The following is a 26,093-nucleotide window of genomic DNA, read 5'->3' as shown; positions in this document are numbered from 1 at the left end:
GGACTGGCAGTAGGATGCCTTGCGGTGGACAGCCGAGCTCGATCCTTATAAAAGCTTTTTAACTGCAGCAGCTTTAGTGGACGCTACTGGAGCTGGAATTACGCGGCTGCTGGCATGAGACTTGCCCTCCAATAGATCCTTGTAAATGGATTTAAAGTGTATTCATTCAAATTAGAGAGACAATTTAAATTAAAAAGCTTAGAGCTGCCTCCACCACAGGGGGCTCGCTCGACCCACCAGCGGACAGGCACCAGTATTGGGAGAGGGGGGCTGGCCGTCAGGGTTCACCGCGGCTCTGGCACAAACCCGGCGACACGGAGGTGGCACGGGCAGGAGCGGACTGAACGTGTCGGCTTCTCACTTTTTGGATTTTAGAAGGGCATGACATGCCTATATTTGTGTCTCCCCCTCCTTTTACTCCTCCACCTCTTTTCTTTTCGCATGACTATATGTAATTGTCACTTTTCCATGTGTTAGTTGTGTCTTCTGAGCAGTTTGTCAGCTTTTGGACACCTTTGAAGGTGTTTTCTCTGTGTTTCTATGTGTTTTTGTTTGCCTGCCATTGGTTTTAACGGTGTTCGAAGGTGTTCGACGAACAGTTCGACGAACAGTTCGGCGAACACACGGGTGTTCGACGAACCGAACCGAACTCGAACACTACGGGGGTGGCTCAACACTAGTCACAATCATGACTAAAACGGGAGCTTTCAAGCACTGTTCAGCCTCATCCACCAACAGTTGGAGCATCAACTGTTCCCAAGCTAACCGCAGAAGAAACAGATCTTTTGGTCAGACATTGGCTCTGCTCCTTATCACCTATGACACCATCCTCCTCCTCTGATAACATCACCTCCTCATTACCCCAATCTGGTTGCTATGTCTTGTTCACCATACAATAATCAACATCATCCATATTCAGCTGACTGTCTCAGTGGGCAAATGTACTCAACTCCTAGCTTCCCCTGTTGATTCTAACCTATAGATTTACCTTATCTAAGAGTGCCATTACCATCTTTTCTGTTACTACCAATGCTCACAGAGTGCTCCTACCACCACGGCTGACAAAACCATCATTACAGCTAGAAATTTGAATCCTGCCCTCCAGGGCTGCCACCAGGAATTTCAGGGCCCCATACTGGCAACATTTTCAGACCCCCTTGAGACTCTGCCCAGACCCTACCCCAGGTCTGCTTCCACCCCTTGAATCTTCCACAGTCTCATCACCCACTCTTGGAAAAACTCCACTTCAGTACCACGTCCTAACCAGAAAAAGCAAAGTGCAGCACATGCAACCACTGAGGGAATGAATGGATCAGCGGTCTAGTCGCACATGAGCTCCATTCTAATGGGGATAAAAGTTCCACATTCTGCCGATTGGCCGAGTCCCGGCAGTCGAACCCCCACCAATCAATATCTTATCACTTATCCTTAGGCCACGTTCACACATTCAATACTTTACATTATTTATTTGTAAGCCAAAACCAGGAGTGGAACAATCAGAGGAAAAGTATAGTAGAAACACGTCACCACTTCTGCATTTTTCACACACTCCTGGCTTTAGCTTACAAATATTGAGGTAAACTACTGACCAAATACTGAACGTGTGAATATTGCCTTAGGATAGGCGATCAATTACTTGTTTTCACTGGATAACCTCTGTAAGTATATTATTGCTACTGTAATAGTCATAGGACAGGGAAGGGTTAAATATCCAAGTAATATATGTCTATTGGAAGTAATGAATCTTCTTCTTATGTTATAATACTGGCGTAGCACTACTGGAAACCAGTGACTAAAGGAGCACGAGCAGGAACAGCAACCGGTATTAGAAGTTCTTGGAGTTAGCAAAAGGAGTTGTAGGAAACAAACAATCCATAGATAGGTGAGAACAGTCTTTGTAAGAATGTTCAGGAGCTGAAGACTGGAACTAGGCTAACAGTTAGACACAATACTCAAGGAATGAGTGAGAGATTTGACGCACCCCCTGGGCCTGTGTTGTGCAGGGGAACCCGGAACCGGGCCTGTTGTAGAATGCTGGGGGTTGTAGTCTCCGTGTGGCGGTGACTCGGTCCGTGCCCAGGGTGGTCAAACCAGTGGCAGTCTTAATGTATAGCAAATGTCCGACTACGCCACCCGTGGATTGCGGTCAGTGGGGACCGCCGCTGCGCTGCCGACCGCTGAGGCTGATGTTGTTTGCGCAGCCGAGTATGGGATAACTCCCCACGGGAGAAGTATTGCCTCAGGGCAGCTAATGTGAGAGATGATGGGAGTGATGGTGTGAGGGTCCCAGTGCTAATGGTGCTGGTGCGGCAAGGAATCACAGAGACGTGAGGTGCAGTTCACGGTCTTTACTGATGGTACAAGGCAGACCCTCCCGGGAGTACTGGCTAGTATAAGGGGCCTGGTCAGTCTGCGAGCAAGCAGGAGTTCCCCTGGCCAGGTGGAGTTGTAGGCCTCCCCGTTTATCTGCACTCTTCCTGGCTACCTTGCTGTCAGCGGTTACAAGTAGCCCACGTCCCTGAGTATACCGTGTGGTGCTCACCCGTATGGCTGGTGACTTGGGGCCTTCTGTTAGCCTCCGCTCCTGGATGGCGGCGCTGGTCCCTTCTTTGTGACTGAGCCTCCGGGCTTCTATGGCCAGAGGACCTGGAATCCCGTGCCGGCTGGTTTCTGCTGCTGGGTATAGATCAGTCCCCACAGCCTCGGACTCCTGTGTCTGGTTTTAGTGTCCTCAGCCAGGGCGAGCTATATCTCTGCTCACAGCCCCTGGCCTTCTGCCTCTGCTCCTACAGAGCTCCTGTTCTTGCTTTCCCTGTGTCTGGAACTTCACTCCAGGCTCTGACTGCTCTGCTTGTTCTGCAGGCTCTGTCTCTGTCTAACCTAATCCCGCCCCAGACCCAGTTTATAAGGGCAGATTCCTCCCCTTCCAGGTCTGGGCGGGCAGTGTTGCATGCTTAGGGCTCCTGACCAGAGAAACCTCCCACTTGCTCTCAGACATAATATCTCTATTACTGTGGCAACCAGACCCCTGGGGTGTCACAGATTCATATGGCTTTAAGTAGGTCCAAACATGAAACAAGATGGATCCCACAGGTTCAAAATCTGCCATCTTCTTCACACTGCTAGCGACATATGTCCCAATCCTGGGCTCCACAGCTGTCTCTTCCCATGAATTCTCCCTCCTATCTCTCACAGCCTAATATGAACTACCGCAATCTCTCCTACATAAAAGCCTTGTCCTTAATGCCCACCCCGCTGCTCCCTCTCTCTGGAGCACTCCATCTGTAACAAGCTCCATGTGATCCATGACCTCTTTACCTCTTCAAATCCTTCCTTTCTGGGCCTCACTGAAACATGACTGACACCATGTGACACTGCCTCCCCTGCTGCGCTGTGTTATGGCGGCCTCCACTTCACCCACACTCGTCTCCTTGGCAACAGACAAAGTGGAGGAGTGGGTCTTCTCCTTTTGTACCAACTGCACCTTTAACTCAATCCCACCTCTACCCTTCCTTATCCTCCCTTCTTTTGAAGTGCACTCTGTCTGTATCTATTCTACCTTGAATCTCCAGGTGGCCATCATACATAGACCTCCAGGCTCAGCCACTGCCTTTATTGACCAACTCTCCACCTGGCTTCTTCACTCTCTCTCTGCTGATATTCCCATCATCATCATGGGTGACTTCAACATCCCCACTGACACCCACCAGTCAGCAGCTTCCAAACTCCTGTAGCTTAAATCATCTTTTGGACTTACTCAGTGGTCCTCCTCAGCCACCCACACAGACGGACACACACTAGACCTTATCTTCACCGTCTCTGCTCTCTATCTACCCTCATAACCTCCCCTCTCCTCATAACTGACCACCATCTACTCACTTTCTCATCCCTGTCCTCCTCACCTGTCACCCATGTCCAACAACTAGCACACCCCGGCAGAAAACTAGCACATTTAGATGTTCACACACTCTCTGACTCTATTCTATCACTCATATCCATATCTTCACTCCATGACACAGACAGTGCCACTGCTTTCTACAACGCCACTATTGCATCAGCTATGCATGGTGCGATAAATAAATATACAACACTGGCACAATAACCTCACTAAAAGCTTCAGCAGGTGTCCAGGGTTGCGGAGCGGCATTAGAAGTAAGCACATTTGCAAGATGACTTCACCCCTTTCAAAAAATCAAAACTCGCATTCAAATCAGTCTTTACCTCTGCTTAACAAGCCTACTTCACAACCCTCATAACTTCCTTATCCTACAACCCCAAACAGTTATTCAACACTTTTAACTCCGTCATCCACCCCCCACTGCCCCCTCCGACTTCCCTCATCTCTGCGGAGGACTTTGCCACACACTTCAAAAATAAGATCGACCAAACAAGGCAAGTCTTTATTGTTCGACCACCACAACCCCACTGTATACCAGACCAATGCCCTTCCCCCATAACTTCCCTTTCCAACATCACTGAGGGAGAGCTTACTTGTCTACTCACCAAATAACACCTCACCACTTGTGCACTTGACCCTATCCCATCTCAGCTCTTCCCCAACCTCACCACCACACTTATCACATCCCTAACCCATCTCTCCAACCTATGACTAACTTCTGGAACCTTCCCTTCTGATTTATTTCAAACATGCCACAATCACGCCTATCCCCAAAAAGCCAACCCTTGACCCGACCGCTATGCCCAGCTATCGCCCAATATCGCTACTCCCATTCGCTTCCAAACTCCTTGAGCACCATGTTCATGCTGAACTTTCCTCCCACTTCTCATCTAACTCGCTCTTTAACACCCTACAATCTGACTTCCGCCCCCACTGAAACTACCCTGACCAAAATTTCTAAAGACTTACTTACAGCCAAAGCTAACAGACAATTCTCTATACTCCTCCTTCTAGGCCTGTCCTCTACCTTTGACATAGCTGACCAATGCCTGCTACTACAGATCCTCTCTTCCTTTGGTGTCAAAGACCTTGCCCTATCATGGATCTCCTCATACCTTTCCAACTGCACATTTAGCGTCTCCCACTCCCACACTACCTCCTCATCCCGCCCTCCCTCTGTTGGTGTCCCTCAAGGTTCTGTCCTAGGATCTCTACTCTTCTCCATCTATACCCTTGGCCTGGGAAAACTCATAAAGTCCCATGGCTTCCAGTACCACCTATACGCTGATGACACTCAGATCTATCTCTCTGCCCCAGATGTCATCTCTCTGCTGTCCAGAATCCCAGAGTATCTATCAGCCATATTGTCATGCAAGGTGAGGGAAAGACTAAGTGCACAATGATGAGAAGAGGGGGAGGAAGCCCAAACACTAGGGAAAGGGGGAGTGGAGACCCCTAGGCAGATCTGACAACACCCTGTCTCCCCTAACGTCCCTAAATAGGTTCTGCACCTATCGACGAGCAGGAAACCTAATCCCTGACTGCCCCTAGCAATAAGCTCTAGGTAGGGAGGGGACGGAGTGTGCTCTAGTCAGCCCCCACTGCAACTAAAGACAAACAGGTATACAGACAAGGGAAATACACTTTGCTTGAGAAGACACCAGAGAGATCACACCAACTATCCTCCAAGGGAACTCCAAGAAGACACCAGCTAACTACTAGTGTATAAGGCCTGGACAGAGGAAAATAGAGCTATCACCGGTGACTCTCTGGAGAGACTGAAGGTTTTTAAACACCCAGCAAGGGTGTGTCAATTAGCAGCAGAAGTTGGAGGTCACTGATAGGTCCTACAGGGAGAAGGATATCACTACACTACAGAGATGAAAAGATCAAGAAGGTGCCTGCAGAGCCAAGCGCAATGACCTTCTACAGCTGGATCTAGAACGACTGTCTATCACACTTGACACACCCGTGACACATATCCTCCTTCTCCTCTCGCTTCCTCAAGTTCAATGTAGAGAAATCTGAACTCATTATCTTTCCTCCATCTCACATATCTTCCCTACCTGATCTATCTATCACAATAAATGACATTAAGGTTTCCCCTGTACCAGAAATCCGCTGCCTCGGAGTAACCCGTGACTCTGCCCTGTGCTTCAAACCACACATCCATTCTCTCGCAGTCGCCACCTCCTGTTGCCACCAGCTCAAAAATATCTCGAGAATCCGTCCTCTCCTCAACCCTCAATCTACTAAAATGCTTGTGCATGCCCTCATCTTCTTCCGCCTCGACTACTGCAACATCCTCATCTGTGGCCTACTTGCTAACACTCTCGCACCTCTCCATTCTGTCCTTAACTCTGCTGCCTAACTAATCCATCTCTCTCCTCACTACTCCTCCGTTTCTCCCCTTTGCAATTCCCTTCATTGGCTCCCAATTGCCCAGCGTATCCAGTTTAAATTACTAACACTGACCTACAAAGACATCCATAATCTGTCTCCTCCATACATCTTCAAACTAATCTCCCGATATCTTCCCTCACGTAATCTTCGGTCCTCCGAAGACCTCCTTCTCTCCTCCACACTCATTCGTTCCTCACCCAATCGCCTCCAAAACTTCTCCCGAATATCCCTCATCCTCTGAAATTCTGTGCCCCAACACGTCCAATTATCTACATTAAGATCCTTCAGACGGAACTTGAAAATCCATCTTTTCAAGAAATCTTACAGCCTGCAATGACCCCGCTGCCTCCTCACCACCACTGGAGCTGCCGCCTCACCAACACCAGAACTGCTGCAACCACCTCCGCCTACTATCTTCTTTTCCATCATCCTGTAGAATGTAAGCCTGCAAGGGCAGGGTCCTCTTCTCTCTCTACCAGTCTATCATTGTTAGTTTGTTAACTGTAAGTGATATCTGTATTTTGTACATAACCCCTTCTCATGTAAGGCACCATGGAATCAATGGTTCTATATAAATAAATAATAGTAATATTACCACCACATAGTGACTGAATAATACCACTGTGAGGAGCTGCCCATTTACTAAAGACTTTTCCAGCACGGAGCATCGATTTTCGTCGATCTTATTGTTGTGTTTTATTAGTGATTTCTTGCTGTGTTTTATTGTTCTGCTTGCTCATCAGTACATGCACTCCAGTAATGCACGTCCAGCATTCCAGTAATCTCATTAGTATTTCAACAGCAACTAGGCCCATTGTGTGAGTGTTGAATGTAGATCCAGCAGAGCCGTCACCACAGGGAGTTTCACATGCAGACAAGGGTGATGGGTTCGACCTGAGAAAAATACCTCCACTAATGTACACTTAGCATTGGGGGGGAGGGTGAGAGCAGTTCTGCCCATTCAGGGGGCTGGTCCGAGTGAAGGAGAAAAGAAGCCACATGTTTAGTGGGAGTTGGTGGCCGTCAAATGGATTGGATCTAGTCTGAGGACCTGGACCATGGATGGACCAATGGCTTATGGAGTAGAGATCGGCTGCCGACTGGGCTGGATAAACGTGCTACAGTTGTGGGATCTGTTGTCTGGATTTCATAAACTTTCTTAAAAGACTTTTGCTACTGGATACTTTTGCTTCTATCATTTTATCTGTCATATAGAGGATCGTGAACTGTGACTACAGACTATACTGGCTGGAGATACGAAATCTGTGGGCCAATCAAAAGTTGGGGTACAGTGAGTATCGCTTGTCACAAAGGTAGTGGAACTACCACCCCGGGGAGGGGATCTTGTGGACTGAGACAATTGTATTTTGGACATTTACCTGGAATTTCTGTATTACCATGGATGTAAGGAATAAAATAGTGTTTCATCATTAACCTGCCTAAGTGATTATTGAAACCCACAATCTCAGATTTTCACAAGTGGTGGCAGCAGGTGTGATCACCTAGCTCTGGACAGCATACCAGGGAAAGTTACTGAGAAGTAACTTGGCAGAAGAGATGGCAGACTCCATCTACAAGAGACTCAAGGAGGAGGAGTTGAGAGCCCTTTGCTCTGAGAGAGAGAGGACTAGAGTGGTTGCCGGAGGACAATCGGGCGACTCTAATAAAATACTTGGACAATTGGGACCGTGAACAACCACATGAGAAGGTCAGTTCAGATGTGGATGAGGGACAACAGCTCAGGACTGTCATCCAGATGGCGGATGATCGACTGAATTGAGGCGGATGCTGGACAGAGCCTCAGTCACATTCATGAAAGAACATTTAGTACTGGACCAATGTATTGTTCCCAGCAGCCGTATGTTAGTCAACATAGCCAGAGGAGAATCTTTAATATTCGAAGTACCTGACTACATTTAGACTGGGGTCACAGTCATGGAATGGTGGATGTAGGAGTAGTGCGGCATCTACCAGTAGATGTGTTGCTGGGAAACAATCTGGGAGCAGAATTGGTGTGCCACTGGGCCAATGTCATAACCTGAAGACAAGGACTGGTTCACACTGCGTCAGCCGAGAGGGGAAGGAGCAATCTCAACATGCCGATGACATTCCACCCCATCAGCGGTGAGTAATACACAAAATGCAATGACTGTTACCATGAAGGAATGTGACCTGGGGGAGGTAAATTACATCAGGGAGGAGGCTCACGGACTTCGAGACACTGGTTCTACCATCACCCTGGCCAGCCCAGATATTGTCTCCCCAGGAAACCATTTACTAGGCTGCCAAGTGACCATCCCTCTAGCTGGGGGTCAGCACTCTGGGGTTGGTCGCAATGGATACAAGTTTGGTTCTCATCAGGTACGTGGGGAGTTTCCCAGGACAAACCAGGAATCAGGGGGAGAATATGGAGGACCCTGCAGGAGGGACAGACACCTGACACAGCAAAATAAATACAGAGCCCTCGTCTCAAGGCTTTTCCCATCGGGAAGTTGGCAGGATCTGAAAAATCATATGAGAGAAGCTGGAAATGTCTATTATAGTGAAGTACACCAGGGTGGAATGGGGACTGTGGAGTTTATTCGCAAGGGCGAAATGGAATATGCTTTGAGAAAACTGGATGATACAAAGTTTCGTACTCATAAAGGTGAAACCTCGTACATTTGTGTTTGTGCTTGAAATGTGGGGGACTGTGAGGAGCTGCCCATTTACTAAAGACTTTTCCAGCATGGAGCACCGATTTTCATCAATCTTATTGTTGTGTTTTATTAGTGATTTCTTGCTGTGTTTTATTGTTCTACTTGCTCATCAGTACGTGCACTAAATTCACTTGTAAAGCGTCCAGCATTCCAGTAATATCTTTAGTATCTCAGGAGCCTTTAACCATTCTTTAAAAAGCGACTAGGCTCATTGTGTGAGTGTTGAAAGTAGATCCGGTGGAGCTGTCACCACAGGGAGTCTGACATGCAGACCCACATGGGTTCGACCTGAGAAAAATACCTCCACTAATGCACCCTTAGTTTTGGGGGGAGGGTGAGAGCAGTTCTGCCCATTGAGTGGGCTGATCCCAGTGAAGGAGAAAGGAAGCCACATGTTTAGTGGGAGTTGGTGGAATGTCATCGAAGGGATAGGATGTAGTCTGAGGTCCTAGACCATGGATGGAGTGATGATTTATGGAGTAGAGATCGGCTGCCAACTGCGCTGGATAAACGTGCTACAGTTGAGGGATCTGTCGTCTGGATTTGATAACCTTTCTTAAAGGACTGTTGCTACTGGATATCTTTGCTTCTATCATTTTATATGTCATTTGAAGTATCGTGGACTGTGACTACAGACTATACTGGCTGGAGATACGAAATCTGTGGGCCAATCAAAAGTTGGGGTACAGTGAGTATCGCTTGTCACAAAGGTAGTGGAACTACCACCCCGGGGAGGGGATTGTTATGATCTGCAACAAGAACTAAGGAAAGATAGGGAAAAGCTGTCCCTACTGTAAGACTAAGCTGAATCCCTATGATGTAGCGGGCTGCCTGTTCCTAGTGAACAGACCCGCCTTCGTCCTCGGCTAGTCTGAAAGAAGACCTATAGAATTAAGGGAGGGGTCCCTAAAAGAACTAAGGACTGGGACAAAAATGGGACACCTCCTAAACAGAAATTGTTGTAGAACACAAAAGACAAACTGACAAAAAGTACTAGAGGTCCCAGAGGACCAAGCAAACTGACAGAGATAGGCACTGAAGCACCAGGCTAGCAAAACAGTCAAACAACACTGAAATCCAGCAAAGCCAGAAGGGCGGAGCTTGAATATATAGGCAGATGGTCATGTGACCGCAAAACACAAGATAGAAAAAACTAACAGGAGGGTTCTAACAGTACCCCCTCTTTTATGAGGATCCTCCGGATCCTCCAGGCCCAGGCCTATCCGGAAACCTCCTGTGGAAAGCTTTAACAAGCCTAGGAGCAGAGACATCATCCGTCCTTACCAAGGAGTTGTCTTCGGGACCAAAACCCTTCCAGGAGACAAGATACTGTAATCTCCCTCTATGCCATCTAGAATTCAAGATGCGCGAAATTTCAAATTCGCCGTCTTCCACCACAGGGGGAACTGTGACAGTGGCGTCCCTATCAGATACGTCAGCCTTTTTCAACAAGGAAACATGAAACACAGGATTAATTTTCCAGGAAGTAGGGACATCCAACCTAACAGCAGACGGGTTAACAACCTGAAGCACTTTAAATGGACCCACAAACTTAGGACCCAGTTTTTTAGAGGGAATCCTCAACCGCAGGTTCTTCGAGGACAACCACAGAAATACGTGATGACAAAGGTTTGGATTTCAATTTAAGGTTTTCCAAAAACCCTTTATCAATCGCATTAAGTGTTGAACCACAATCCACAAATACCTGAAATTCAATCAAATCTCCCTGCAGAGTAGTGTTGAGCCACCCCCGTAGTGTTCGAGTTCGGTTCGGTTCGTCGAACACCCTTGTGTTCGTCGAACTGTTCGTAGAACACCTTCGAACACCGCTAAAACCAATGGCAGGCAAGCAAAAACACATAGAAACACATAGAAAACACCTTCAAAGGTGTCCAAAAGCTGAAAAACTGCTCAGAAAACATAAATAACACATGGAAAAGTGACAAGCACATATAGTCATGCGAAAAGAAAAGAGGTGGAGGAGTAAAAGGAGGGGAGACACAGATATAGGCATGTCATGCCCTTCTAAAATCCAAAAAGTGAGAAGTCGACATGGCCAGTCCGTTCCTGCCCATGCCACCTCCGTTTGTGCCAGAGCCGCGGAGGACCCTGACGGCCAGCCCCCCTCTCCCAATACTGGTGCCTGTCCGCTGGTGGGTCGAGCGAGCCCCCCTGTGGTGGAGGCAGCTCTAAGCTTTTTAATTTAAATTTTCTCTCTAATTTGAATGAATACATTTTAAATCCTTTTACAAGGATCTATTGAAGGGCAAGTCTCATGCCAGCAGCCGCGTAATTCCAGCTCCAGTAGCGTCCACTAAAGCTGCTGCAGTTAAAAAGCTTTTATAAGGATCGAGCTCGGCTGTCCACCGCAAGGCGTCCTACCGCCAGTCCCAGCCCCTATGCCTTGGGGTGCCTCCTGATGCTCTTCACTGAGTATCCCGTAGTCCCGAAGCATTTCCTTTGAAAAAATTAAGTGTCCAAACTACAGGTGGTGTAGCTTGCTTAACAGCCGGGATAATCCGCTGACTAGCAGACACTGCTACTAGGTACAAAGTATTTCCTGGGCTAGATGCAGTTAAAAATTTGTAATTAGATACTCTCGTTGGATGCTGAGAAAGCATTCCATAGAGTCTCCTGGCACGCCATATATTATTCTCTTAAAAAGCTTGGGGTAGGGGTCTAGGGGACCCTTTTATAGCCAAAATCACGGTCCTGTATCGCAATGCTTCACCTAGGCTGAAGATAAATGGAACTGTAGCACCCCGAGGGCTCGGTTGCTGCAGAGGTATTGCACCTCACCCAGAGGTGTGATATCTCACTCTCAGGTAAGGATGGAGTGTGGATCAGGACCCCGACACCTGCATGCATTACACCTCATTGCCGTGGGGCAGGGCGACCAATATGCCCCTGAGATGGGCACGACAGTCCCTGTCCCTGGCTGGAGTGGGGGGAGGGAACACTGAGGAAGGGGAACCCTGTAGTGCAGGAGCAGGGAGGAAGCAGTTCCTGGGTGCATTGAGAAGGGAGTATAAAAGGTGGGCACCATCTTAGTTCAGTGCAGAGAAGTCTGAGCAGAAGTGACAGGGAGCAGGGGCTCTGCATGAGCTCTGCTCCAGAGGCGGGCCTAGTAACAGAGGCCCAGGCCTGGAAGAGGGAGAAGGAAGGAAGAGGAGCGGAGAAGGCTCCAGGAACGAGGAACGAAGGGATCCCAGGGGTGTGGACGGGCGAGTCGCCACCGCACGCCTGAATCCACCTGCGTGGAGGGGTCAGGCCAAAGGGGGAGACCGGTCCCCGAAATTAGTGGAGGCGGGAAACGACCCTCAGCTAGAAACCGGAGGCTGTGACATTTTATGTGGCGCAGCCCCTCGCTACACCCGCTAGAAGGGCAGCACATAGGGTCAGGGAAACTGGCGCCAAGTTTACCAAGAGGAGGCCCGAGGCAGCCGGACAGAATGGTTGGTAAGAAAGGCCAGACAAAGGACACACAAAGGGGGTCCTGTGAAGCGCTCCAAAGTTATCTGGGAGTTGTCTGAGCCCCTCACCTGGTGAGCACAGTACGATGTGGGCAGTCGTTACCTGCAGAAGTGGTCTGGATAATAAGAACTGTGAGTAAAGGCCCTGGACTGCATCACTGACTCCGTGTCGTTACTGCTGCTGCCCTGCACCATCACCCCCATCCTCCGCATACACTGCCCTGAGGCTATACTCCTCCCGTGGGGAGTTATGCTACGCTCTGCTGCACCCACAACACCAGCCTCAGCGGTCTGCCCTGCAGCGGCGGTTCACTCTGACCGCAATCCACGGGTGGAGTAGTCGGACATTTAAACATCAAAACCACATAAATAGTTCCGCCACTGGTTTGACCGCACTGAGCCACGGAACCGGGTCGCCGCCACGGAGACTGCAACCCCCAGCATCCACCAAAAAGGGTCCGGCTCCGGATTTCCCAAGGCCCAGGGGGCGCATCAGAACATTTTCATCACCTTTCATAATCACCAATGGGACAAGGCAGGGATGTCCTCTGTCCCCTCTCTTATACATCCTAGTGACGGAGCACCTGCTCTCATCAATTCGCCATAACCCCAATATTAGGTGGATTGAGGTGGGAGGCACCGAGTACAAGTGCTCTGCATTTGCTGATGATGTCAGTCACATATATCCATCAGCAGGCTGTTATGGCTGAAATAGATCACTTTGTTACATGGTCAAATTTTAAAATCAATACAGCGAAGTCTGAGGCCCTCGATGTCTCCCTCCCCAAATCCATACAGGATTCCATCCAGTCCAACTTTCCTTTTGCCTGGCCCTCACAGGGTATCAAATTCTTAGGAATTCCTATTCATAGAGACCTCTCCCGTCTATGTTATCTTAATTTTGGGCCCTTTATTGAACAACTCCATACAGACCACGGTTGGCAAGTTAGAACTGTAAGATTCACTACGTGAACCACTGGTGTTTTGTGAAAAAGCACATGTACACTGTGTTCCAAATTATTATGCAAAAAGTGTTTAGGAGTGATAAGGGAACAATTTGTTTGTTTGTCAGTTAAACTCATTGATGGTGATGTGTGTCAGGGCTCTTTATATCACTGTAAGCAATTGCAGACACCTGTGCTAATTAGTTTGGCAGGTGTGTCCAATGAACGGCAAGACTACTTAAGAAGGCTGTCCCACATTATTAAGCAGCCTACATTTTCTGCCAAAATGGGAAAGAAAAAGGATGTGTCGGCTGCTGAGAAGCAACAAATTGTGGAGTGTTTAGGTCAAGGCATGACTACAATCAACATTGTGCGATGATCAGGATGAAGTGTCTTGGCAATCAAGAAGTATGTAGCTGATTCACAGTACACACGTGTGCGTGCTGATAAGGGCAAATTGAGGACTCTTTCCTACAGGCAATTACGTCAGGTTAAAAGAGCAGCGGCAAAAAAGCCTTGTCATAGCAGCAGACAAGTTTTTGAAGCTGCTGGTGCCTCCAACGTCCCCCAAACAACAAGATGCAGGGTCCTTCAGAGGTTTGCAGCTGTGCGTACGCCATCCTGTCGACCTCCTCTATCCACTGCACACAAGCAGAAATGGCTCCAGTGGGCCAAACATTACATGAATACTGATTTCAAAACTGTTTTGTTCACGGATGAGTGCCGTGCAACGCTCGATGGTCCAGATGGATGGAGTGGAGGATGGCTGGTTGATGGACACCCCACGCAAACACGGCTACAGCGCCAACAAGGAGGAGGTGGAGTAATGTTTTGGGCTGGAATCATGGGGAGAGAGATTGTCAGCCCCTTTAGGATCGCTGAAGGGGTAAAGATGAACTCCATAATGTATGTGGAGTTTCTCAAACAGCACTTCCTGCCATGGTTCAAGAAGAAGAACCGTGTATTCCACAGCAAGATCATTTCCATGCATGATAATGCACCGTCTCATGCTGCACATAACACATCTGCATCTCTGGCTGATATGGGCATAAAAGGGAACAAACTTATGGTGTGACCCCCATGCTCCCCTGACCTCTACCCCATTCAGAACCTCTGGAGCATCATCAAAAGGAGTGTCTATGATGGCGGGAGGCAGTTCACATCTAAGCAACAGCTCTGGGAGGGTATTCTGTCCTCATGCAAAACAATTGAAGCAGAAACCATCCAAAACCTGACAAATTCAATGGACGAGAGAGTTCAGAAGCTACTTTCGAACAAGGGGTCCTATGTGCAAATGTAACATCACCTAGAATAAAGTTTTGAGTTGAAAACTGTTTGATTTCAGTTTCTAATAACCTGCTAATGCTTATAATTTCAAAAATGACCGTTTTTTTGGTCTTTATTAAAATGAAAAGGTTGATCGAAGAGTGTGGGGGATCTAAGAGTGTGGCAACCCAGTAGTCAGGATTACTTCGAATTCTGACAATCTGAGGGTCATGTTGCAGGTAATGCAGCAAGAAGGCACTTATGTGTCTTGCGCATCTCGGAGCCCCAAAAATATTTTCCTGGCTAGATGCAGCTAAAAATTATTATTAATTTTAAATCTGGTGGAGCTTAGTATAGATGGCCCAATAGAATCAGTACTGCACACTGCTACAAAGCCCAAATTATTTTCCAGCCAAGATACAGATAAACATGATTAGTAATTTTAAATCTGGTGGAGCTTAGTATAGATGGCCTAATAGAATCATTACTGCACACTGCTACAAAGCCCAAATAATTTTCCAGCCAAGATACAGATAAACATAATTAGTAATTTTAAATCTGGTGGAGCTTAGTATAGATGGCCTAATAGAATCATTACTGCACACTGCTACAAAGCCCAAATAATTTTCCAGCCAAGATACAGATAAATATGGTTAGTAATTTGAAAGCTTAAAACGGTTGGTGAGGTGATTTTAACCAATCATCAAGCTTTTACTCTCCCCAGGATGACACAGGGGTAGAAAAGTCATTTCGGATCCATGATTTGTTCATCTTTATGAACGTGAGTCTGTCTACATTATCAGTGGAGAGCCGCGTGCGCTTATCTGTCAGCACACCACCAGCAGCGCTGAACACACGTTCAGACAGAACGCTGGCTGCGGGGCATGACAAGATCTCCAAGGCGTAAGTGGCGAGCTCTGGCCATTTATCCAGATTGGAAGCCCAAAAAAAGCAAGGGTCCAGTGACACAGTCATGGCTTCAATGTTTACTTGGAGATACTCCTGTACCATCGTCTCTAGGCGTTGACTATGTGTCAGACTTCTTGTCTCCTGTGGCCTTGCAAAGTATGAGCTAAAAAAGTGGTGAAATGATTCCGCAAAATTGATGTTACCAGCAGATACTGTGTTTCTGTTACGGTTTGAGTGCTGAACACTTGACAGTCCCACGGTTGGCAAGTTGGAACTGTGAGATTCACTACTTGCACCACTGGTGTTTTGTGGAAAAGCACATGTAAGATTCTGCAACAGTCTCTGCTGATACTCCTGCAAGCGTGCATCCCTTTCTATGGCAGGAATTATTTCTGCAAATTTACTTTTGTACCGGGGATCTAACAGTGTGGCAATCCAGTAGTCAGGATTATTTCTAATTCTCCCAATTCGAGGGTCATGTTGCAGGTAGTGCAGCAAGAAGGCACTCATGTGTCTTGCGCATCCAGGAGCACCAAGTCCCTGTTGTGTTGGTGGCGAGGTAACAATCATGCTTCCTTCCTCTGTCCTCTCCCCCCAACCTCGCACAACAGAAATGTGATCAAGGTCTCCCTCATCTGATGAGTCTTCCATCAGTTCGTCCTCCACTTCTTCCTGGGCTCCTGCACCTTCCTCACTAGTTTGGCTGCTACCATGCGCCCTGGTAAAACCATCACCCCCACCCTCACATGCCTGCCGCCTTGGTGCTGCCGACCGTCTGGACCTTGCAGATGTTAGCCCTTCCGCATACAACTTCTCCTCCTCTACTTCCTCCACCTCCTCTTGTGCCACCACCTGACTCTGAATTCTGTTTAACATGTGCTCCAGCATGTAAATCACCGGAATAGTCATGCTGATAATGGCATCGTCAGCACTAAACATCTTCGTCGCCATTTCAAAACTGTGCAGAAGGGTGCATAGGTCCCTGATCTGAGACCACTCCTCCAGCGTGATTTGCCCCACCTCTGGATCCCGTTGGCCCATGCTATACGTCAGAACGTATTGCACCAGGGCTTGTCGGTGCTGCCACAGTCGCTGCAACATGTGCAGAGTTGAATTCCACCGGGTAGGCTCATTGCATTTTAGCCAGTGAAGTGGCAGGCCCAACGACTTCTGTAGAGATGTAAGTCACTGAGCTGCGGGATGCGAACGGCGGAAGTGAGCACACAGCGACCGTGCCCTCTGCAGAAGGCCATCTAGTCCGGGATAGTGGGCTAAAAATTGCTGGACAACCAGGTTCAACACGTGAGCCATACAAGGCACGTGTGTGACATTGCCCAGGCGAAGGGCCGCACCCAGGTTTGCAGCATTGTCGCACACGGCCTTCCCTGGTTTCAGGTCCAGTGGAGACAACCATTCATGAAATTGGTTCTCCAGAGCTGACCACAACTCCTCAGCTGTGTGACTTATATTTCCCAGACATTTCAAAGTAAAAACCGCCTGATGACGTTGAGCCCTACTGCCAGCATAGTAAGGAGGTGTGCAGGATCTCTTCTGCGCAGTTAGATAGCATGTGGCATGACCAGACAGGCTTTGGGTGCAGGCGGAGGACCGAGAGGAGGTTGAGGAGGCAGAAGCAGTGGAGGAACTTTGACATAAAGAGGATTGACGCACAACTCGTGGGGACGGCAAGACTTGGAGAGCAGCCCCTTGTCCTGCTGTCACCATAGTTACCCAGTGCCCAGTCAGCGACATGTAACGCCCCTGTCCATGCCTACTCGTCCAAGTGTCTGTGGTGAAACCCTGTCACACACAGAGTTTCTCAAAGAAGCGGTGATGTTGTGTGCGACATGCTGGTGGAGCGCAGGCATACCTTTCTTTGAGAAGTAGTGCCGACTGGGCATCTGGTACTGGGGCACTGCGACGGACATAAGGTCTCGAAAATCCTCTGTGTCCACCAGGCGGAAAGGCAGCATTTCTGTAGCCAAGAGCTTGCAGATGGTGAAATTCAACCTCTTAGATTTCTCATGGATAGGAGGAAATGGTCTTTTACTTGTCCACATCTGAGGGACTGAGGGCTGGCTGTTGTGCTTAGACGGGGTTGATAAGGGTGTCCCCGGCAAACTGCCGGTCTGTGAGGAAAATGATGACCTGCCAATCACGCTGGCTGTTGCGGGTAAAGAGGTGGCAGGTCTGCGTCCCAAAACAGATGTGACTGCTGTCCCCCCAGTCACAGAGGATGAAGAGGCCGCAGATGCACAAGATGGGGCAGACGGTGGTTGGCCCGGCCGGCTAGGCCGCATTGTAGCACAGTGAGCTTCCCACTGCAACTTATGCTTCATGTCCATGTGCCGGTTCATGCATGAAGTACTCAAACTATGTATTTTTTGGCCTCTATGTGGCACCCCAGGGGTCTGGTTTCCACAGTAATAGCAATATTATGTCTGAGAGCAGGTGGGAGGTCTCTTGGTCAGGAATCCTATGCATGCCACACCTCCTGCCCAGTCCTGGGAGGGGAAGGACTTCCCCTATATAAAACTGGGGCTGAGGCAGGGTTAGAGAGAAAGAGTAGAGCGAGAAGAGGAGAAGCAGCTATAGGAAAGAGAGATCAGGAGCTCTGGGGAAGTCGTGCTAAAAGGAATCAGGGGCTGGCAGCTGTAGAGCTCGCCCTGATTGAAGAATTATCACCGGACCCGGAGTCCGAGGCTGTGGGGACGAATCCTTACCCAGCAGCAGAAACCGACTGGCAGGGGATTTCAGGTCCTCTGGCCAAGAAACCCGAAGGCACGGTCACACGCGTGGGACCAGCACCGCCGTCGTGGAGCGGAAGCTACCAGAAGGCCCCGAGTCACCGGCCATACGGGTGAGCACCACACGGTACACTCAGGGACGTGGGCTACTTTTACCCGCCTCTAGCAAGGTAGCCAGAAGAGTACAATTAGTTGGGGAGGCCTACAACTCCGCCTGGCCAGGGGAAATCCCATCTGCTCAAAGACTGACCAGGCCCCGATCGCTAGCCAGTACTCCGGGAGGGTCTATCTTTATCACCAGTAAAGACCCTGAACTACACCGCATCGTCTCTGAGTGGTTCCTGCTACCCCCATCATCCACGTCGGCTGCCCTGAGGCCATACCACTCCCGTTGGGGTTATACCATCTACGCTGCACAATCGTACCACCGGCCTCAGCGGTCTGCCCTGCAGCGGCGGCCTCATAGCCGCATTCAACGGGTGGCGTAGTCGAACACCGTACCATCTACTGCTAAACTCTGCCACTCAGCTTGACTCCCTGGGCACGGACCGGGTCACCGCCACGAGACTACTACCCCTATCAGATCCGGCTCCGGGTAGGCTCCCGCGTGCGCAACGCTGCGCGACTCAGGCCCAGGGGCGCGTCAACTTTGGCGTAGTCGGCAGGATTCCGTGCCCGCAACCACCGGGTACTGCGTGCCTGAAAGAAGACTGTTAAACTTACCTGTGGTGAAGATTCCCGCCATCCGGCGCCATATTCTGCCTTCTTCCCGCCATCCGTGAAGTTTTCCCGCCATCCGGCGCCATCTTCTGCCTTCTTCCCGCCATCCGTGGAGTTTTCCCGCCATTGGACGCCATCTTGAAGACGCCGCGCGGGAAGAAGAGGGGCGTGGACTCCGAAAGCGCGCGAGAACTGAAGCCCCGGCTCACGTCCGGACGTTGCGTAAGGTCCTGGAAGGAGCCCAGCAGACGCCGACGTCACAGGAGCGCGACGGAAGGTCCTCAACCCTGACGATCCACTGCGGAACCGCGGCCTACGGAAGAGGATCATCGCAAGGTAGGCCACGGTCCACTAGGGGGGAGGAGGATGTCGGATACGGAGGAGAGCTTCACCGCCACAGCCGCCGCCAGCGCCACCGCTGCTGCGGTCATGCCTTTCACCATGCCCTATATCCCGGGGGCAGCCTGGCTACCCCAGTACTCAGGGGAGTCACATACCCTGAATGACTTTAGAGAAAAGCTGGATAGCCTCTTCCAGGTGTACCCCCTCACAGAAGAGCAAAAAGTGAGCATCCTGGTGGCCCAACTAACCGGGGCAGCCCAAAGGGAGGTAAAGTCCTGGCCACCTGGGAGGAGGACTGTCGCAGGGATATTAACCCGGCTGAAGGACACCTTTGATACCCGCACCTCAGCCGAGATTAAGCTTAGATTCTACGGGTGCAAACAGCGAGCACATGAGAATATAAGGGACTATGCACTAAACCTACAAGAGGCCCTGAGAGCCATTAAGCAGACCGACCCTGACGGCGTGGGAAACGAGGACAGGCTGTTGACTGAACAATTTATAGAGGGACTATATTGCAATGCCCACCGAACCCAGTTGCGGGCAATGGCCTTACAGGATCCTCATCTGGACTTTGCACAGTTCAAGGACAGAGCCATCCGGGTGCTCCGAGAACCGGCACCGGGTGGCGTTGTGACCCACAGGCGCCCTACTACCACTTACCACCAGGAGGCGGTGCCCTTGTCGGCAGGGCCTGTGGGAGCTGATGTGCAGGCTTTGAGCAATGACCCGGCTCCAGACCTGCACCATCAGGTCCAAGAGCTAGCTAAAAGCGTTGCTGCGCTAACCCGAATTGTGCAGTCTTTACAGGTTTCTGCTCCAGGGAAGATCCAGCTGGCATCCGGACCGGAGGACACCCGTGGCGTCGACCAAGGAGGACCCCACCGGCCAGAGGAAGACCCAGCGACCGGTACAACGAGGACGGACAACCTATCTGCCGCCGCTGCAATCAACCCGGACATATGGCAAGGTACTGTCCTTTAAACTGGCACAACCTGGGGTAGAGGGCCAACCCCCAGGAAAAAGATCACCAGGCCCATCGAACTGGCGCGACAAATATGTGGGAGGACGTCCAGTCTTGCCTGTGGTACTGGATGGCATCCCTATGAGTGCCCTACTGGACACCGGGTCACAGGTCACCACCATCCCGTACGTGCTCTTCAAGCAGTACTGGAATGACTCGGATATAACCCGCTATCCAGACGATGACTTGAGTATCATCGCCAGTAATGGTCAGCCCGTGCCACAGATCGGATTTAAAGAAATGACCATTAAAATCGGTAGAGTCGAACTGGCAGCACAGGGACTGATCATTGTAGACATTGACAAGCGCGAGAGTCACCCAAAGATAACTCTAGGAACTAATGTGATTGAAAATTGTCTTGCAGAGGTGATTTTCATTTTACAGCAGGTTGCCAAGAACGCCAGCTCCGGCCAGCAGCGAGTGCTCCAGAAAGAGATCCGGGCACTGATGCGACGGCAACAGGTGGAACTCTCCGGTGGTGAGATTGGTAGCGTAAGAATGTGTGACCCTTTCCCTATTGCCATGCCCCCGAAAAGTGAAATGATGATTTGGTGCCGGGCAGCTATTGGTCTGAGAGGTAGAGATTACCAGGCCATGGTAGAACCAGTCTACTCAGACAGTAGGCCCACCATTTTGACAGCACGGGGGGTAGCTGATGTACGCCATGGGAGGGTGCCCGTTCGTATAATAAATATCGGGAAAAGGGAAGTATACCTGCCCCGGTATGCTACGCTAGCCAAATTATATACTATCAACCAAAATTCTATACAGTCTGTGGAACCCTTGCCTCCATCTCACCCGTAGGAAGGTAACGGCTCTACGAAAATAATGGAGGATTGGTGTCAGCAACTACATTTGGGTACTGACTCCACTCCCTCCCACCAGAAACAGGGAGTCTACCGGGTGGTTCGAGAGTACGAGAGAGTGTTTAGTAAACACCCGTTAGACTTCGGGCGAGTCAAGGGGGTAGAACACCACATCCCCACGGGAGACCATCCTCCCATAAAAGAGAGGTATCGACTCGTACCCCCGGCACACTACCAACACGCCAAGGGGATGCTTAGAGACATGAAGGAGGCTGGGGTAATCAGGGATAGCTGTAGCCCCTGGGCAGCTCCACTAGTCTTGGTCAAAAAGAAAGACAACACCATGAGAATGTGTGTAGATTACCGGAAAATTAACCGTATCACACACAAAGATGCGTACCCCTTACCAAGAATAGAGGAGTCTTTGGCTGCTTTAAAATCTGCTAACTTCTTCTCCACCTTGGATCTCACTAGCGGGTACTGGTAGGTTCCTGTAGCAGAGGCGGACCGGGAGAAGACCGCATTCACCACCCCGATGGGACTTAGCGAGTTTACCTGCATGCCGTTCGGACTCTGCAGCGCACCAGGAACCTTCCAGCGATTGATGTAATGCTGTCTGGGACACCGAAACTTTGAGACGGTCCTGTTATACCTGGACGATGTCATCGTCTATTCCGAGACCTACGAGGACCACCTGAAACACCTGGCGGAAGTGTTCGAAGCTCTGGCAAGTTACGGCCTAAAGGTGAAACCCTCCAAGTGTCACCTCCTGAAGCCAAAGGTGCAGTACCTGGGACACGTGGTGAGTGCTGACGGAGTGGCTCCCGACCCTGATAAGATCACCGCAATTAAGGAATGGCCAAGCCCCTCCAGCGTAAAGGAAGTGAGGCAGTTCCTCGGGTTGGTAGGCTACTACCGAAGGTTCATTCCCGGTTTCACCAAAAAGGCAGCTCCTATGCAGGACCTCCTGATAGGCCAGTCCAGGAAGGCCAAGAACCAGAAGCCACCCTTCAGATGGGAGAAGCTGGAAGAAGAGTCCTTCCGCCATCTGAAGATGGCCCTCACGGGGGATGAAATCCTGGCGTACCCTGATTATAGCCAGCCCTTTATCCTCTACACCGACGCCAGTAACATCGGGCTAGGAGCCGTACTGTCCCAGATCCAGCAGGGGAAGGAACGGGTAATTGCTTACGCCAGCCGAAAACTGCGACCCACCGAAAGAAACCCTGAGAATTACAGCTCATTTAAGCTAGAGTTCCTGGCAGTGGTGTGGGCAGTCACCGAACGCTTTAAGCACTACCTCGCTGCTTCCCGGTTCACCGTGTACACGGATAACAACCCGTTGACACACCTGGACACTGCAAGACTCGGTGCCCTAGAGCAGAGATGGATGGCCCGCTTGTCCAACTATGAGTTTACAATCAAATACCGGGCAGGACGCTCCAATACCAACGCAGACGCCCTGTCCAGGATGCCGAACCTACCGGACGTAGGGGAAGATTCAGAGGAACTGGAAGAAGTTGAACTCCCCGCGTTCCACCGTTATGGGACTATCCAGTATTCCCACCGTGTAAGGAGTAAGCAATCCGCTACGTTCAACCCATTACCTCATTACAACTGGGCGGAGACGCAAGACAGTGACCCTGCCGTCCGACTGGTAAAGGAGATGCTGACTCGGCCAGATGCACGCCTTGACCCAGACGCTCCGGAGGAAGCCAAGCAACTGTGGGCTGAGAAGAGTCGACTGTTCCTTTATAAGGGGAAGTTGTGCCGCAGAATGGTTAACTCCCGGACGCATGAACTAATCTGGCAAGTAGTGGTGCCAAGAAGAGACGCAGCTATGGTGATGGAGGCATACCACGACGGAGCTGGGCACTTCGGATGGAAGAAGCTGGAGTTCCTGCTGCGCGGGCGGTTCCATTGGGTAGGCATGAGAGGAACCATCGAGAGGTGGTGCAGAGACTGTGGCCCATGCAACCTAAGAAGGAGGGACCGTGCCAGCCAGAAGACTCCCCTGCAGTCCATCATCACCAGACAGCCGTTGGAACTGGTAGCCTTGGATCATGTAAAACTGACCCCAAGCAGAAGTGGCTACGTCTACGCGTTAACCATCGTGGATCACTACTCCCGGTTCTTGGTTGTCGTCCCCGTCAAGGACTTAACGGCTCAAACAGCAGCTAGAGCCTTCCAGCAGCACTTCTGCCGTCCGCACGGATACCCGGAGCAGGTGCTGATGGACCAGGGGCCTGCCTTTGAAGCGGAAGTCTTCCAGGAGTTCTGCACCCTGTATGGCTGCCGGAAGATAAGAACAACACCCTATCACCCGCAAACTAATGGACTTTGTGAGAAAATGAACCAGGTGGTGATAGATCTTCTGAAAACATTGCCCCTGGAAGAACGTAGTCTGTGGCCTGAAAAGCTGCCCGACCTGGTGGACCTATACAACCACATCCCTGTAGGTTCCACCAACTGTACCCCGGCTTACCTAATGAGGGCAAGACCTGGTAAGCTTCCTGTTGATCTGGAGATGGGAGTCCTGACACCCGAGGACACTTCACCAGAAGCAGACTGGGACACAGAGAGGCAGCAGCAGTACCGGAAAGTACAGGAGAGCGTGGAGCGAAGTCTCTGTCAAGCTAGGGAAAGACAAGAGAAAACTTACAACCAGTATGCTCCCGCTGTTCCCCTGGTGCCCGGAGAGCAGGTCTTGAAGAGGAAAAGACGGCTCCACAAGTTGGACGACCAGTGGGAGAAGGACCCGTACACTGTACTGCCCTCAAGCCACGACAACCCAAAGATCTGTACAATCAGTAAAGACGGAGGGGAATCCACAGCCATTGTATCCCGGGATCACCTGAAGAAGTGTCCCGAACAGCTACGGAACCCTGAAGAGGAACAAGAAGACCCTCGACCCGTAGAGGAAAGGGAAGATATGGTTAGTACTGTGCTCGGAGACTTCCCTCGGTCTTGGACTCAAGTCAATGGTGCTGTTGTGGTACCCGTCCTCACGTTCCTCCAACCAGCATCCCAAGTGCCTATGGAGACACAGGTAGAGCTGGAAGAACAGCCGGTCCAGGAGGCAGAAGACCCCACACAAGCAGACCAGGAGAATCAACCCTCTGCTTATAGTGAGCCTGCCATACCCCTAGTGAGCCAAAGAGTCCGTAGACGGCTGCCCAGTTTACCCTTGACAGCTCCTATACCCTGTAGCTCAGGACCAGTCAGCCAGCTCCGTAGGTCCACTAGGGTCACTAGAGGCCAGTTGCCCATACGGTGGAGGATCTAAATGTTCAAGCTATTTTATTAATGCTTACCTGTTTATTGTTGCTTGTGTATAATTATGTGTTTCTAGTTATTTGTAGGAGTCTTTGGTGGATTTACCGGGAATCCTTTGTGCATATAGTTGGAGCGTAACCCAGGACGGACTAAAAGACTGATAAGGACTCGGGGCAGGACAGACCCCTACCTGGTTACGTCTCCCTGTTTTGGTGAAATGGACACCTTTGTTTTCCTCAAAAGTTACACCCGGTTGCGGACACGCCGTGACCACCTTATGTGTTGTCTCTACCAGAACGTTATTGTTTATACCTTGTTATGTTTACAAAAGTATGTTTAGTCCCGGAGTACTAAATTTCACTAGGGGGGAATGTGGCACCCCAGGAGTCTGGTTTCCACAGTAATAGCAATATTATGTCTGAGAGCAGGTGGGAGGTCTCTTGGTCAGGAATCCTATGCATGCCACACCTCCTGCCCAGTCCTGGGAGGGGAAGGACTTCCCCTATATAAAACTGGGGCTGAGGCAGGGTTAGAGAGAAAGAGTAGAGCGAGAAGAGGAGAAGCAGCTATAGGAAAGAGAGATCAGGAGCTCTGGGGAAGTCGTGCTAAAAGGAATCAGGGGCTGGCAGCTGTAGAGCTCGCCCTGATTGAAGAATTATCACCGGACCCGGAGTCCGAGGCTGTGGGGACGAATCCTTACCCAGCAGCAGAAACCGACCGGCAGGGGATTTCAGGTCCTCTGGCCAAGAAACCCGAAGGCACGGTCACACGCGTGGGACCAGCACCGCCGTCATAGAGCGGAAGCTACCAGAAGGCCCCGAGTCACCGGCCATACGGGTGAGCACCACACGGTACACTCAGGGACGTGGGCTACTTTTACCCGCCTCTAGCAAGGTAGCCAGAAGAGTACAATTAGTTGGGGAGGCCTACAACTCCGCCTGGCCAGGGGAAATTCCATCTGCTCAAAGACTGACCAGGCCCCGATCGCTAGCCAGTACTCCGGGAGGGTCTATCTTTATCACCAGTAAAGACCCTGAACTACACCGCATCGTCTCTGAGTGGTTCCTGCTACCCCCATCATCCACGTCGGCTGCCCTGAGGCCATACCCCTCCCGTTGGGGGTTATACCATCTACGCTGCACAATCGTACCACCGGCCTCAGCGGTCTGCCCTGCAGCGGCGGCCTCATAGCCGCATTCAACGGGTGGCGTAGTCGAACACCGTACCATCTACTGCTAAACTCTGCCACTCAGCTTGACTCCCTGGGCACGGACCGGGTCACCGCCACGAGACTACTACCCCTATCAGATCCGGCTCCGAGTAGGCTCCCGCGTGCGCAACGCTGCGCGACTCAGGCCCAGGGGCGCGTCATCTACTTAGCTTTTGTTGACAAATGTTACAGATAACACGAGTTGGGTCATCTTGATCGATCTGAAAAAATGCCAAGGCTATGCAAGGCTTAGCACCCATGCGACCTGAAGAGCCACCACGACTTGTGGTCAGAGGCAGAGTTGTGTTTGAGGATGCAGTTGTTGACGTGCTTCCAGTACTACATCTCTGTCCAGGAAGGCGCAACCTGACCTCGT

Source organism: Phyllobates terribilis, unplaced genomic scaffold (genome assembly GCF_046119375.1).
Source record: "Phyllobates terribilis strain yellow unplaced genomic scaffold, ASM4611937v1 Scaffold_1__5_contigs__length_1240528914, whole genome shotgun sequence".
In the NCBI taxonomy this organism is placed as follows: Eukaryota; Metazoa; Chordata; class Amphibia; order Anura; family Dendrobatidae; genus Phyllobates; species Phyllobates terribilis.
This window is presented reverse-complemented; position numbering follows the sequence as displayed.